Raw genomic sequence first — 14,760 nt, forward strand, 5'->3', positions numbered from 1 at the left:
ATAATTTTTTTGAAACCCTTAAATAAAAGTTTGAACCCCACCAGTATTAATTTAATTTGTGCTCTATTTTTTATGAATAATTTCAACTATCAGTAATGTATCTTTGATAATTTTATATTATTTCATTATGAAAATGAATATATGATATATTTATATGGGTAAGAATATTCTTTTATCTCCTTATAAATACGCTATTTATTGTTATTTATATGACATATTAGATAATAAGATTATATTTTAAGAAAATATTGCTCGTAATATTTTTATAAAAAATGTTAATATACTGATACTTTTAATTTTAATTTAGCCTCTTCGATAATTTTTAAATAAAATTTATAAATAAAAACATTAAATTAGTTATTTAATTCAAGAAACTGTGTTGGACATGATGTTAAAAATAAGTGAAGTGCATTATATTTTAATTTTAATTAGGACAATTTAAATAAGTTGTAAGCTATTATTTTATTTTATAAAAATAATATTATTATTTTTATGTGTGATATTTATTATCATTTTCTATCTTGTTTATTTAAAAATATTAATTTAATTTTCTTGACAAATTAATTAAATATCAATAAATATATTTAAAACTGTAATATTAGACCCGTAAAATGGGTCCTTTATTATCTACTATTAGCAGTTTTGGTTTTGGGGAGCGGAATGACAGAGGAGCTGCTCTTTTGGATTTTTCTAGAGCTTTTCGGTTGTTGATAGCGAATTCAAGCTTTCCGAAGAAGGAGGAACACCTTATTACATTTCGTAGTTCAATGACCAAGACTCAGATAAACTTTCTGCTTCTTAGGAAAGAGGATAGAGCGCTTTGTAAAGACTGTAAACTCATACCTAGAGAGAATCTTTCGACTCAGCATAGGTTGTTGGTGATGGATTAGGTCATCAATAAGGTCAAAAAGAAGAGAAGCTGTAATATCCCAAAAAATCCAAACCAATATTAGAGCCATGTACCAAGATCATGCATAGTACATCATGGTTCTTTTATAGCTTTATGATTAAGATAGATGTATATTAAAGCTTCAAATAACTCCCAGCTATCAGACGAATCAAAACATTCCTTACCGATTGAATTCTTGAGAAGGATATTGGTATAGTCAACTTCAAACGAGCATATCTCTCATAGTACTTAGAATTTTTGAGCTCATGACCTATCAACACATAGATAATTGAATTAGCTTTCCAACGATACTAATTTCGCCTAAATCCGATAGCAAAAAAAAGAGTTATTCCTATTTTACTCCAGCATGTCAGGATAGAAACAGTGTGACGACATTTGTGGTCGCTTACCACATTTGTGACGCCCTATCACGAAGGTCGTCAGCCTTAGGCAGAATCTAGCTTATGTGTGATAACATTTTTGATGGCTTACCACATTTTTGACACCATGTCACAAATGTCGTCAGCCTTAGGCAGAATCCAGCTTCTATGTGACGACATTTTTGACGGCTTACCACATTTTTAACGCCATGTCACAAATGTCGTCAGCCTTAGGCAGGATCCATCTTCTGTGTGATGATTTTTTTTACGTCTTACCACACTTTTGACTCCTTGTCACACATGTCGGCAACTATTATTTCAGCAACTGGAATTTATTTTATAAGGGTATTTTGGTCTTTTTCCTTTACTTCCCACGACTTATAACCCTAAAAAGGAGTAATTTTTCCTTTTTTCTTCGGTTAAACATCTTAAATAGCTCTCTCATACACTTTTAACCACAAGATTAGAGTTTCTTCTCAAAATCATCTCCTCAAGAATAAGAATATTCTCTCCCAAAGGAGTTAAACCCTAGTCAAGAAAAATCAATAGCAAGCCTAAGGATTTCTTCAAGAACCTTCAAGAAATATTAGATCTCTTTCAAGATCAAGCTTTAAGGTATGCGTGTGTTCATTCATGGACTCCTTTCGTCCATGAAGTTCAAGAACCCTTTTCTAAAACTATATATTATGGTTTTCATGTTATGAATGGATTGTTGATCATGTTTGTGTGTTGAATGATGCCAAGATAGAATCTTTATGTGTTATTATGAATCTATGACATCATATGAGTTGAAAATATGTGAGTTTGATTATTTATGATGAGTAATTGTATAATTTACACCTATGCCTAAGTTGTGCATGTAAGGTGTTTGATAAAATACCAAAGAGACTAGAAACCATGCATTATAGCTAAATTGTGACTAAGGAAAGGATTCATGATAGGCCTCTATAATTCACTGTCATCCATGTTGATAATGTGTCTTGTGAACACTGTTGGATTACTCATGAACTAGTCTTATGGAATTATGCTATGCTTACTTGCAAAACCCACTCATGTACAAGATGTAGATTACCCATGTACTTCATGAAATTCCCCAAGTTATGATATTATGGATTGTGGTTGTAATATGTAATGAGCATGATATTGAAAGTTATGCAAGTATATACATGTTGTATGAAATTCCCTTTCATGAAATAGATTGTTCAGAACCATGCTTAGTATGAAATCCCTTATTTATGATATTGTGGATTATGGACTCTACTCTTATGATCAAGTCAGTCATGTGTGTCAGTTTTCTTCCATCGAGTCCTGGGGGTACTTGTACCCGAAACATATAGTTGTATGCCTAGAGCCATGTCATGTTTTCACGATACTCTCAGTCAAGCCATGATCTATAGAAATCAGTCAGTCATGTGACTCAGGAAAACTCAGTAATCTCAATAGTCCAGTATTCTCATTAATCTGAGTGCTCAGTAACCTCAGTAATCACAGTAAATCTCAGTGACTTCAGTACTCTTAATCAGTCCTCAGAACTCATTATATTCCATCCATCATCAGAATCCACCGCTAAACAATACCACTATTTTTAGTTCAGTTAGTCAGTATCAATTCAGCTAATCAGTTGAGTTCAGTTATTCAGTTCAGCTTAGTTATTCAGTTCAGTGTCCTTCAGATGGGAGTAGAAGTTAGCACCGAGTGAACTCAAGGATGGGAACTCACCTACCAGTTCAGGGTGTGATTCTTAGCAGTCATCCTTGCGTTCCAGAACTATATAGCCAGCATAGGTTGAGACATCGTAGCCTGTTATATGAGGGTAGATAAGATGGCTTAACCTATTAAATAAGGGTTCCCACCATTTTTACTAGAGTTACCTGTTATATGAGGGTTGCTCACATGTTGTCCTTACCAGTGGCGCGGTATTGACACCCTTCCAGTCAGGGCAGAGATTGGACCCCATCTTAGCCATAATGGCATATATGGGGCATGTCGGTTAAACAACTACTTCCCACAGTTTCAGTTACAGATTTCAGGACTGTTAGCTACAGTCACCCAGTCTCAGTAAAGAACTCAGATAGTTCTTCAGATTTTAGTATATCAGAACTGTTAGATATAGTCAACTCAAATACAGTATGGGACTCAGATAGTTTCATCAGATTCAGGATTGTTAGATACAGTCACTCATGTTATCATTATTACCAGTTCTCTGAACTTATACTATCAGTACTCAATTTCAGGACTGTTAGACACAGTCAATCAGACCAGTTCTTCATAATTTGAACTGTCAAAAATAATCGTTCATCTATTTAGTATCTCAGTATCAGTACACTCATGTTGTCAGTATTCAGACTCAGTAGTTAGTGTCTCCACGAGTTCAGTTACAGTTATGTATGCATGTATGTATTCTCACGTTCATAATTAGTCAGCATTGTTCATGCATATAACCCTTTGCATTTAGCCTACCTCACTCGTATACTCAGTACATTCAGACGTACTGACGCATTTGCGCTATGGTGCTTTCTCTTATGTTACACCATAAGTTGAGAGGCACGAGGTCCAGATCAGCAGTAGCATTTCAGTGTTCAGAGTTTACAGTGAGTCCTTCTCATTCGAGGACGATATGATTATTGCTACATTTACTATTCAGTTGCTAGATGGAGTTAGTTAGAGACATGTTCCTTCAACTCCTTATTCAGTTCAGTTAGAGGCTTTCAAACTAGATGTCAGATTAGATATTCAGATCTTATTATTTTCATTATTTATGACTTATTTTGGTATTGTTGTAGTTTTTCAGATATTTTGTTATCAGACGTTTATTCAATTCGAACCTTATGGCCTTTCATGTTCATATTTTTACGTTTTATGATATATTATACAGTACACGGGTCAGATATCAGTCATGGGTTAGCTTGTGGTCCTTCAGGGTCATGAGCACCGTGTAGCATTCCGGTTCAGAAAATTAGGATGTTACAAACTTGGTATCAGAGCCTAAAGTTCAATAGAGTCCTAGGAAGTCTGAAAGTTGCATCCAGTAGAGTCTTGTATATGCATATGTTGTGCACCACACTTATGTGCAGAAGGCTATGAGATATTTTAGGAACAGTTTCCCTTCTTTCATGTCTCAGATTGCTATAGCAAGGTTCTCTAAGAAACTCATGTAGATTCTCATCATGCTTCACTCATGTTAATTCCACCTTACTTTCGAGGTAACAGAAACAGTGAAGCTTAAGTCCTAAGGATAGGGCTTTCTCAAACAGTATCCCATCAGTTAATTTATGTTCCAAAGTTGTACGGATCTCATTCCTGATCATGAGAACTCGTTATCAAACCCAGATTTAGATATGTGATCTGATCCCTTTTCAAAATCCTATGATAGCATATGACCCAGAGTTAGAAGTATGAACCTAGGAGTCTAGCAGTAGACAAGTTAGGATACTATATCCAGATTAAATAGATTATATATTCATAGGGATAGTTGTGCCAGAATGAATCAATAGGCTTGAACAGTGCGAGTTAGAAATTTAAGTTTATTGACTTGAAATTAAGCATGAAGGTATGAATGTGATATTAGTAGTATGTGAGGAAACAGAGGCAGATAATATGTTTAGTAAGGCGATCATGTATTGATCAGAGTGTGAGTATGTGATGATGATTACAGTTCAGTTCAGAGATTAGTTTAGTGTTCACAAACTAATGATAATAGCTTAAAGCCAAGGGGGAGATGGTAGATCAAGTACCCAAGTCGGGCTCTCAGATTCTAGTAGTAGTGCCAGTATGTACAGAAAAGTAATTAGGGAAGGCGATTCCTGACCAATCTTTATCTCAGCGTAAAGTTTCCTATTGCAGTCATCTTAATGCCTATGCATGCTTCATGTCTCAAATTCCATGGATATAGCTTATGTTCACACGCATTCCATAGAATCGTGTGCGTTTTCAGTTCCCAGCATAGGGAGTTCAGTTCCAGCTCACTCAGTATTACGAATCATGTTCCATGAACTCAGACATTCCAGACTCAGGTCATGCAGCTCATGACTCATGTACACGTATCATGCTCCCCAGTATACTCAGTTTTCATGACTCATACCACGCCCTCACTAATCAGATAAATTTAGACTATATCATGTATTTACTCAGTTCAGACCTTTTTGGTAAATCCATGTTGTTGATATTTTATTCCTCAGGTTTCAGTCATGTGTCAAGTTCAGTCAGTATCCATTTAGGTTTCAGGTTTTCCTGATTTAACCCTTCATGAGCTCTCTTTATGAGAATAGTGTAGTGTTGAGAAATTGCTTAGATGGGAGAGAGTTAATATTTCATATTAAGAGTAGATTATTGCATATATGTTTTATACGAAGGTGTAGATATGAATATAGGCTTGAATATACTGTTAGTATACAAGCAAAAGGATAGCAAGAGGTAATATTTAGAAATTTGGAAAGTTCAGAGTGTGAATGTATATTCAGACCCTTGACTTATGTCAGCCTTCATTGTGCAACTATCACAACTCAGTTTCTATCTCAGTTACAGTTCTGTACTCAGTAATTAGTGTTCAGTATCAGAATTAAGCACTTCAGTATCAGTTTAAACCTCTATTTCAGTATTCAGTTATCAAGACCCAGCATTTAGATCCAGTATGGATCCCCGTTATAGTCTTAAGTTATAGTGTCAGCTTTAGATCAGTATTCAGCTCAGAAATTCAGTTTAGTTTTAAATTTACTTGACCATAGCATACCGTTATCAGCTACTCAGTTATAGGTATTCCAATACCTCAGTCTATGGAATATTTCTAAATCATGTAATACGTTTGGTCCTGCATTTTCAGACAATATAGCTTTCATGAAATCCATGATCAGTTACCTCATGTTACTCAGTCAGTCCCTTCTCATATGAATAATACTTTATGGCCTCAGCCCAGCTACTAAGATTAAGTCCAATTCAGTCTTGCATACCCAGCATTCAGTTACCAGTTACTCAGTTAATCAGATAAGTCAGTATGTCTATGCATTCGTGCATCACGCTTCTATTTCAGATCTCAGATAATCAATCACGATTTCGTACCTAGGTGCCTTGTGCATCGCCTCAACTTTCTCAATATCTCAGTAAGTCAGTCCAACATTCTTCAAGGGACATAGTGTCCCAAGGGGGAGATACACTATAGCCCCCAAACTTCCATGATTTAAATATGTCGTTTTCTTTGATGAATCTATCTTGGAGGAAGTGTGACTTATGAGCCGACCCTCTAGCCTCAAAACTCAATCGTAGGCTTTGTACTTAATGTCTCAGTTCAGTTCATGAATCAAGTTCCAAATTCAATTATGTTCTTATGTTTCCACTCATGCATGTTTAGTAAACGATCTCAGGATTCATTAGCGTTTCCGTTTAAGGTAACAGTTCTCTTTAAGCTTATTCAGCTTCATGTTAAGTATTCAGTACAAACTTGGTATTCAGTTCCATGCTTATTTTTCAGTTCAAACTTGGTACCTTTACCATTGCATATTCAGCCGCATGTTCTTGAGCCCGTTCAGTCATATACTCACGCATCAGATATGCGTGATCAGCTTATCAGTACTTTCTGTCATGCATTTATGTATATGAGGGTTCCCACCGTTCTCACTAGAGTTACCTGTTATATGAGGGTTGCTCATATGTTGTCCTTACCAGTGGCGCGATATTGACACCCTTTCAATCAGGACAGAGATTGGACCCCATCTTAGCTATAATGGCACATATGAGGCATGTCGGTTAAACAACTACTTCCCATAGTTTCAGTTACAGATTTCAGGACTGTTAGCTACAGTCACCCAGTCTCAGTAAAGAACTCAAATAGTTCTTCAGATTTCAGTATATCAGGACTGTCAGATATAGTAAACTCAGATACAGTACAGGACTCAGATAGTTCCATCAGATTCAAGATTATCAGATACAGTCACTCATGTTATCATTATTACCAGTTCTCTGAACTTATACTATCAGTACTCAGTTTTAAGACTATTAGCACAGTCAATCAGACCAGTTCTTCATAATTTAAACTGTCAAAAATAGTCGTTCATCTATTCAGTATCTCAGTATCAGTACACTCATGTTGTCAGTATTCAGACTCAGTAATCAGTGTCTCTACGAGTTTAATTACAGTTATGTATGCATGTAAGTATTCTCACGTTCATAATTAGTCAGCATTGTTCATGCATATAACCCTTTGCATTTAGCCTACCTCACCCGTATACTCAGTACATTCAGATGTACTGACGCATTTGCGCTATAGTGTTTTCTCTTATGTTACACCATAGGTTGAGAGGCATGAGCTCCAGATCAGCAGTAGCATTTCAGTGTTCAGAGTTTGCAGTGAGTCCTTCTCATTCGAGGACGATATGATTATTGCTATATTTACTATTCAGTTGCTAGATGGAGTTAGTTGGAGACATGTTCCTTCAACTCCTTATTCAGTTCAGTTAGAGGCTTTTAGACTAGATGTCAGATTAGATATTCAAATCACATTATTTTCAGTATTTATGACTTGTTTTGGTATTGTTATACCTTTTTAAGACATTTTGTTATCAGACGTTTATTTCGTTCGAACCTTATGGCCTTTCATGTTTATGTTTCCGCATTTTATGATATATTATACAGTACACAGGTCAGATATCAATCATAGGTTAGCTTGTGGTCCTTCGGGGTCATGAGCACCGTGTAGCATTCCGATTTAAAAAATCGAGGTGTTACAGAAGCGTGGAGGCTCGGCCCAGGATTAAGTGGGGTATTTTGACTTTGGCTAGTGCTTTGGAAATAGAGGAGAAGTTGAAGAGTAGGGGGCTTGGGATAGTAGAGGAGGTGCGTATAGTATGTGGGAGACGACTGCTAGTTGTATTTTGGAGACCGCTAGAGAGATATTGGGTATCTCGAGAGGTCAATCTGGCAAACATCGGGGAGACTGGTGGTAGAATGAAAAAGTTAAGCAAAAGGTGAAATATAAGAAGGTGGCTTATGCTAAGTTGGTTGCGAGCAAGGTGAGGAGGAAAGACAAACGAATAAGGAGGAGTATAAGGTAGCTAGGAGAGAGGCTAAGTTAGCGGTTACGGCAGCTAAGACTGCAGCTTTTGAGCTCCTGTATGCGGCTTTAAAGGAGAAAGACGGAGATAAGAAGTTATATAGGCTGGCTAAGCCCAGGGAGTGGAGGGCTCGTGACCTTGACCAGGTAAAGTGCATCAAAGGAGAGGATGGTACAGTGCTGGTGGAGGATGCTCTCATTAGGGAGAGGTGGCAGTCCTACTTCCATAAACTTTTGAACGACAAGGGGAACAAAGGTTTTGTGTTGGGAGACTTGGAGAATTCTGAGAAGTGTCAAGATTATGGGTATTGTAGGCGTATCAAGGTTGAGGGGGTCAAGGGAGCTATTCGCAAGATGAGGCAGGGTAGGGCGATGGGGCCAGACAAGATTCCAGTGGATTTTTGGAAAAGCACTAGCGAGGCAGGTTTGGAGTGGTTGACAAGGTTGTTTAACAGTATTTTTAGGACAGCAAAGATGCCTAAAGTATGAAGATGGAGTACGATGATTCCAGTGTTTAAGAACAAGGGAGACATCCAGAGTTGCAATAACTATAGAGGTATTAAGTTGTTGAGTCATACTATAAAGGTTTGGGAAAGGGTGGTAAAGGTGTGGATGAAAAGGATCGTGACGATTTTTTAGAATCAGTTCGGTTTCATGCCAGGTTGCTCGACCACTGAGGCAATTCACCTTGTAAGGAGATTAGTGAAGCAGTTTCGAGAGAGGAAGAAGGACTTGTACATGGTGTTTATTGATCTTGTGAAGGCATATGATAGAGTTACCAGGGAGATTCTGTGGGGGTGCTTGGAGGCTAGAGGGGTGCCCGTGGAGTACACTAGGGCGATTCAGGATATGTATGAGGGGGCGAAGACTCGGGTGAGGATGGTAGGTAGAGATTCAGAGCACTTTCCAGTTGTGATAGGGTTGCATCAGGGGTCGACTCTTAGCCCCTTTTTATTTGCCTTGGTGATGGATATTTTGACGCGACATATTCAAGAGGAGGTGCCTTAGTGTATGTTATTCGCAGATGATGTGGCTCTGATTGACGAGACTCGGGGTGGAGTTAATGATAAGTTAGAAATGTGGAGGCAGACGCTTGAGTCTAAAGGATTTCGGTTAAGTAGAACCAAGACGAAGTACTTGGAGTGTAAGTTCAGTGATGTGTCGCAGGAGGCTGGAGTGGTTGTGAAGCTGGATTCTCAGGCCATTCAGAAGAGGGAGAGTTTCAAGTATCTGGGGTCTATGATTCAGGGCAATGGTGAGATTGACGAGGACGTCACGCATCGTATTGGGGCAGGATGGTTGAAATGGAGGCTTGCTTCGGGAGTTCTATTAAGAAGGTGCCTCCGAAGCTTAAAGGTAAGTTCTATAGAGTGGTAGTCCGGCCGAGTAGGGTGTATGGAGCGAAGTGTTGGCCAGTTAAGAACTAAGGTGGCAGAGATGAGAATGTTGCATGGATGTGTGGGCATACTAAGAAAGATAGGGTAAGGAATGAGATTATTTGAGAGAATGTAGGAGTTGCCTCGGTGGATGACAAGATGCGAGAAGTAAGGTTACGTTGGAGGTGTGAGATACTGGCTATGGATGGTTTTAGGCGAGGTAGAGGTAGACCAAAGAAATATTGGAGAGAGGTAATTAGGTATGATATGGAGCAGTTACAGCTAACGGAGGACATGACCCTTAATAGGAAGGTGTGGAGGAAGCAGATTAGGATAGAGGGTTAGGGGTGGGAGGGTGTTTGTAATAGTAGGGGTGCGCTCCTCGGAGGCTAGAGTTTTTTGTTTGTTGCTAGCGGTGTTAGTTTATTTTACTTACCGAACTAGTTTATATATGTACTTATCTTTTGTGTTTGATATTCTGTTAGTTTGTCTTGTGTATCATACTAGTTATATACACTTATATTTGAATTGGTATATTAGTCTATCAAAAATAGCCTCTCCATTTTTTCTGAGATAGTGATATGATCTGCATACATTTTATGAGATAGTGATATGATCTGCGTACATTCTATGTTGTTGTTGTTGCGTAGCCCATTGTCCAGAAACATCCTCATCTTTGATATTCCGTCAGAAATACCCTTGATTTTCTTTATCAGTTCATTACAACATCAGGTATGATTCTCGCTCATCCTGTGCTCAAACTTTCTTCTCTTTTTTTTTTTTTTTAACATATCTCTGTACATTTATAGTTTGTCTGACAATACAATTCGAAAAAAAATTCTTTATTTTCATAATCCATCAATTTCTAGCAATAAAGCTCTAGAAGTATCAATTTTCTATCTCTTCTCTACCAAAAATATAAAGAACACGTGCAAGCAACTCTTCATCTTCACATCCTGAATCTGAGCCCACTTGATCGGAATACACTGGGTATGTTTTTGTTGCTTTTTGAATTTTTGGTCTGCCTCTGTTAAATTTGTCTTAAATTTTACCCTATGTTTTATTGGCTCTTTTGTATTCATATTTCCTCCAATTTGCAAATAATTTTGTTCGTGTTTGATTCTAATTTCAATTTTCAGGTCATATACCCAATTTTAGGTTAAATTTAATTTGTAATTTATTCCTCTCAGATCATATTGTTTCTCTTAATTTTCAGGTAAGCCACTTCTTCAAGATTTTGTCAAACCTTATTTCTTTCTTTGTCAATCCACTTCTTTAATTCTCTACAGATTAGTCCTCCAACACTCCAACTTACCTCTTCTTACCCGTAATTGAAGACATAGATGAGTAGCCGAAGTATGTGCCAAATCTTTTTGTGATTCTAAGTTTATTTTTGTAAATTCTTTTAACTTTTTATGCTTGAACTCATGCGAATGAAATTATTAAAGTATTTTGGATTGCTTTTTTTAATTTTAAAAAATAAAATTAAAGCTTAAAATTCTGCTCGATACCAAAATTTGATGCAGATTGTGCTCTTGACATCAACAGTTTTTAGAATTTAGAATGAATTCCTTCGAACACTACTCTATTTTTTAAAATTTAGAATATAAATTAGTTATCAGTTTCAAAAAAATAGAATAAAATTGAGCTACTACTTGCTGCATATCCCTGCCAATAAAAAAACACTCAGATTTAGGTGACTTTTTGTTTTCCCTGTTTTAGTCATTGACTCATTTCTACGTTCCAATGCGAAAAGTAGAACTTCTGAATTTTGTGTTTTCTAATTTTGACTGGGTTGTTTTATGTGTTGCATGTGTTTAGATACTTCTTGAGATGAATATTGAATGTTAGTTTACATGATTGGCACCTGAAAATTTAGTAAGAAGAAAAAAATGTGTTTCTTCCCAGACTCGGAGGAGATTTAAGAGAGATCTTGAATTGAGATCTAAATTTTACATTTTCAATTCGGTTTGAGCTTCCAAAAAATTTCAACTTTTTCTTGGTCAGAAATTGGTCAGACTTCAAGTTTGATAATTGTTGCTTGTGTATTTTGTCGTGCACCAACTAAACAGGATATACAAGTTATGCCTTGGAATGAAAGACATTTCCAAACCCACTTTGTCTACGAACAAGGAAGCTATAAGTAAAGCAACTATGAATCTCATGGAGAGTTCGATCCTGGCTCAGGATGAACGCTGGCAGCATGCTTAAAACATGCAAGTCGGACGGAAAACACAGAAAACGGTGTTTGCAATAACGAACAGGTGAGTAATGCGTAAGAACCTGCCCTTGGGAGGGGAACAACAACTGTAAACGGCTGCTAATACCCCATCGGCTGAGCAACAAAAGGAGGAATCCGCCGGAGGAGGGGCTCGGGGCTCGCGTCTGATCCAACTGAACAGGTGAAGAGAAAATTCTATTAACTCACTTTTAATTTGTACCTATGAAGAGTAAAATTGACTACCCCTATTTTTTGTACAATCACTAAAAACATCACATGAGCGATAAATATGGTTGATGCATAAGTTAGTAACATTAGAAGTGTGTTAAGAAAAGCCATAAAAAAGATTATATGTTTATATTTAACCTGAGGTTGCACAAGATTTGCAAACTTATGTCTTCAGAATATATGAAGTGTTGGTCCCATCTAATTTTAAGCGGTACCAAAACATAAGAGACTATGAGTGAAAAATCCTGAGGCTAATGCCTTGAATGGAAACAAAGGTAAAAGAAAAAATATTGTTTATGTTCGGCATTTAAATCTAATTTAGCAAGTCACAGTTGTCTTTTTGCTTCTTTGGAATTTATTCTTGGTTGAGAGTCATCTTATGGCCTGTAGTAATCTGAAAACTAATTGCAGGACATATCTATACTGCTTGTGGGAACTCATAAGATACACATATTGAGTATTATGAATAAAATTATAGCTGCCCGCACCATGAACACCACACCTTGATTAATTTTAGTGGAACAACTTAAGATAACGAGAAACTGAACATTCTCCCTGAGAAAAGGATTAGCGAGATAACATTTGACACTGAAATTTGTACCTTGTGGTCTTTAATTAAAAATAATGAAATGTATCAAAATATTCTTTAATTTTGTAATAGTCTTAAACATGTAACGGAGGGAGTATTTTATTCTTCCATTTGAGTTGAATAAACTGAGGATGGCAAATTTTCTTCTAGGGGAACTAGAAGTACTTGTTGTTTCTAATTTATGATTTTGTCTTTGACTGGTAGGTAGTTAATTTTAGTAATAGAAAAAAGAACAGCAACTTTGAGTAAATAATTGGATTTGCAATTTGAGCTTAGGTCACTGGTGTGTAAATCCCTACAAACTGTGTCTCCTTTTTTTTTAAACAGGAAAATGTGATTTATTTATCGGAAGCTGGGTTCATGATCCAAGTGGTCCAGTTTACACAAATGCCACTTGTTATTTAATTGAATCTCACCACAACTGTATGAAAAATGGGAGACCTGATACTGAATATCTTTACTGGAGATGGAATCCGAGAGACTGAGCTACCGAGATTTAACCCCAAAAAATTCCTCAATTTGATGTGAAACAAATCTTTCACCTTCATAGGCGATTCAATTATGCGCAATCAAGTGCAGTCATTGCTTTGTATTCTCTCACAGATACATTTCAAGCTCAAAAAGAGTTATACTGGAACAAGGAAACTAGCTCCGTTACTGTTCTTTGTTTTCATTTGTTTTGTTTTGTTTCAGTTTGTTGTTCTTCGTTGATGGTTAACTCAAATGGTAACTACAAGCGTCATCACTTAGTTATTTTTTTCGTAACTACTTTCTAATATCAATTATGGCTCTTAAATAGTCAATGTGTCTATTAGATCAAATAAATTCAAGCTTCTTGTGTCTGTTAGCGTATGTCATTACAATTCGTTTCGTGGGGCACTCATGTTACTTATCCAATTGTATCTCCAAAACCATAAATTAGATCTTTTGTATATGAGGTGGCCATAGCTACATACTGGAATTATCGGTAATGTCACTCTCAGTTACATGCATCTGGTCCCGCAAGCCAGCTTGTAAATGTTTTTAGTAGTTGTAACGTTTGGTTTGAAAGTTGTTAATAAGTTGATTCAAACTTAGTGTCAAACCTAACTAGGTTAACATTTAAGACTATTGCTCAAGTTTTAGATGTTGTTCGCCTTTGACCAAGAAAACTAGCTCGCCTCATTATTATCTCCTTGAGATTTAAGCAAAAATTGACCGATAAGTAATAGCAAAATCAAGGATTAGTGTCAAAGCAATTTTTGGACCTTTTAACCCCCTTTATAGTTCTTTGTTTTGTTTAATTTGGTAAGAGATGACGGACAGTTTCTCAAAGGAGAAGAAATATACCTCTTTAGGACTTGATCTTCTCTAATCGAACAATTGAAAAGAATAAACCTTAATGGTGGTTACAATAGAGAATTAAGGAGAGGCTCCCGAATCTAAAGGGTTAGTATCAATAGTCATTAGTCATTATCTTCTCCAAACTTACAAACAAATGATATTTGCCTTTTCACTAATAATAGCAAGTGTAAATCAAGAATTTAGTATTTGACATCAATCTATTTGGGAGTGCAGTTGCCCTTTCTCAGTCAGGAGTGCTTATTGGAACAATCATGGACCGGAAACTCTATTTTTATTTGGGGGATAAGTCTTTTGAGTTATTTAGCTCTAACAGAGGGCTAGTTAGATGGTTTGTCCTTACAGAAAGCAGCAGGCAGTTCAACAGCAGCATCAAAATTGATGATTGTAATTTACATTGGGTTTGTGAAGCGCTTCATCAAGCTTCACTTGGAACAGGTAACAAGTGCAGAAGTTGGGAAAGAAAGATCCAGACTTACACCTTTAGGGTGATCCAAAATTTTAACAGATATAGGAGATTCGTAAGAATAGAAGCTATCCTTGGCGACAAGAAATCAGCAGTCATTATTCTAGAAGGAAGCTACAACGGGGGATGGAGTAATATAGCAACAAAGATACAAGGTTTTTTGGGGAAGGGGATCAATTCAAGATTTAGTCTATTCACAGATCAGTCTAGGTCATATTTAGATGCTGC

At 36.6% G+C, this 14,760-nt stretch overlaps 1 long non-coding RNA gene across 1 annotated transcript; it reads left to right on the forward strand.

Annotated features, from left to right (window-relative positions):
- Positions 1-10,328: 10,328 nt before the first annotated feature.
- LOC107877749 lies at positions 10,329-13,523 on the forward strand. The gene is made up of 3 exons (XR_001676495.2): positions 10,329-10,677; positions 11,760-12,089; positions 13,053-13,523. It is a non-coding gene; the product is annotated as an uncharacterized LOC107877749 (long non-coding RNA).
- Positions 13,524-14,760: the final 1,237 nt, after the last annotated feature.

This window comes from Capsicum annuum, chromosome 7, assembly GCF_002878395.1.
Source record: "Capsicum annuum cultivar UCD-10X-F1 chromosome 7, UCD10Xv1.1, whole genome shotgun sequence".
NCBI lineage: Eukaryota > Viridiplantae > Streptophyta > Magnoliopsida > Solanales > Solanaceae > Capsicum > Capsicum annuum.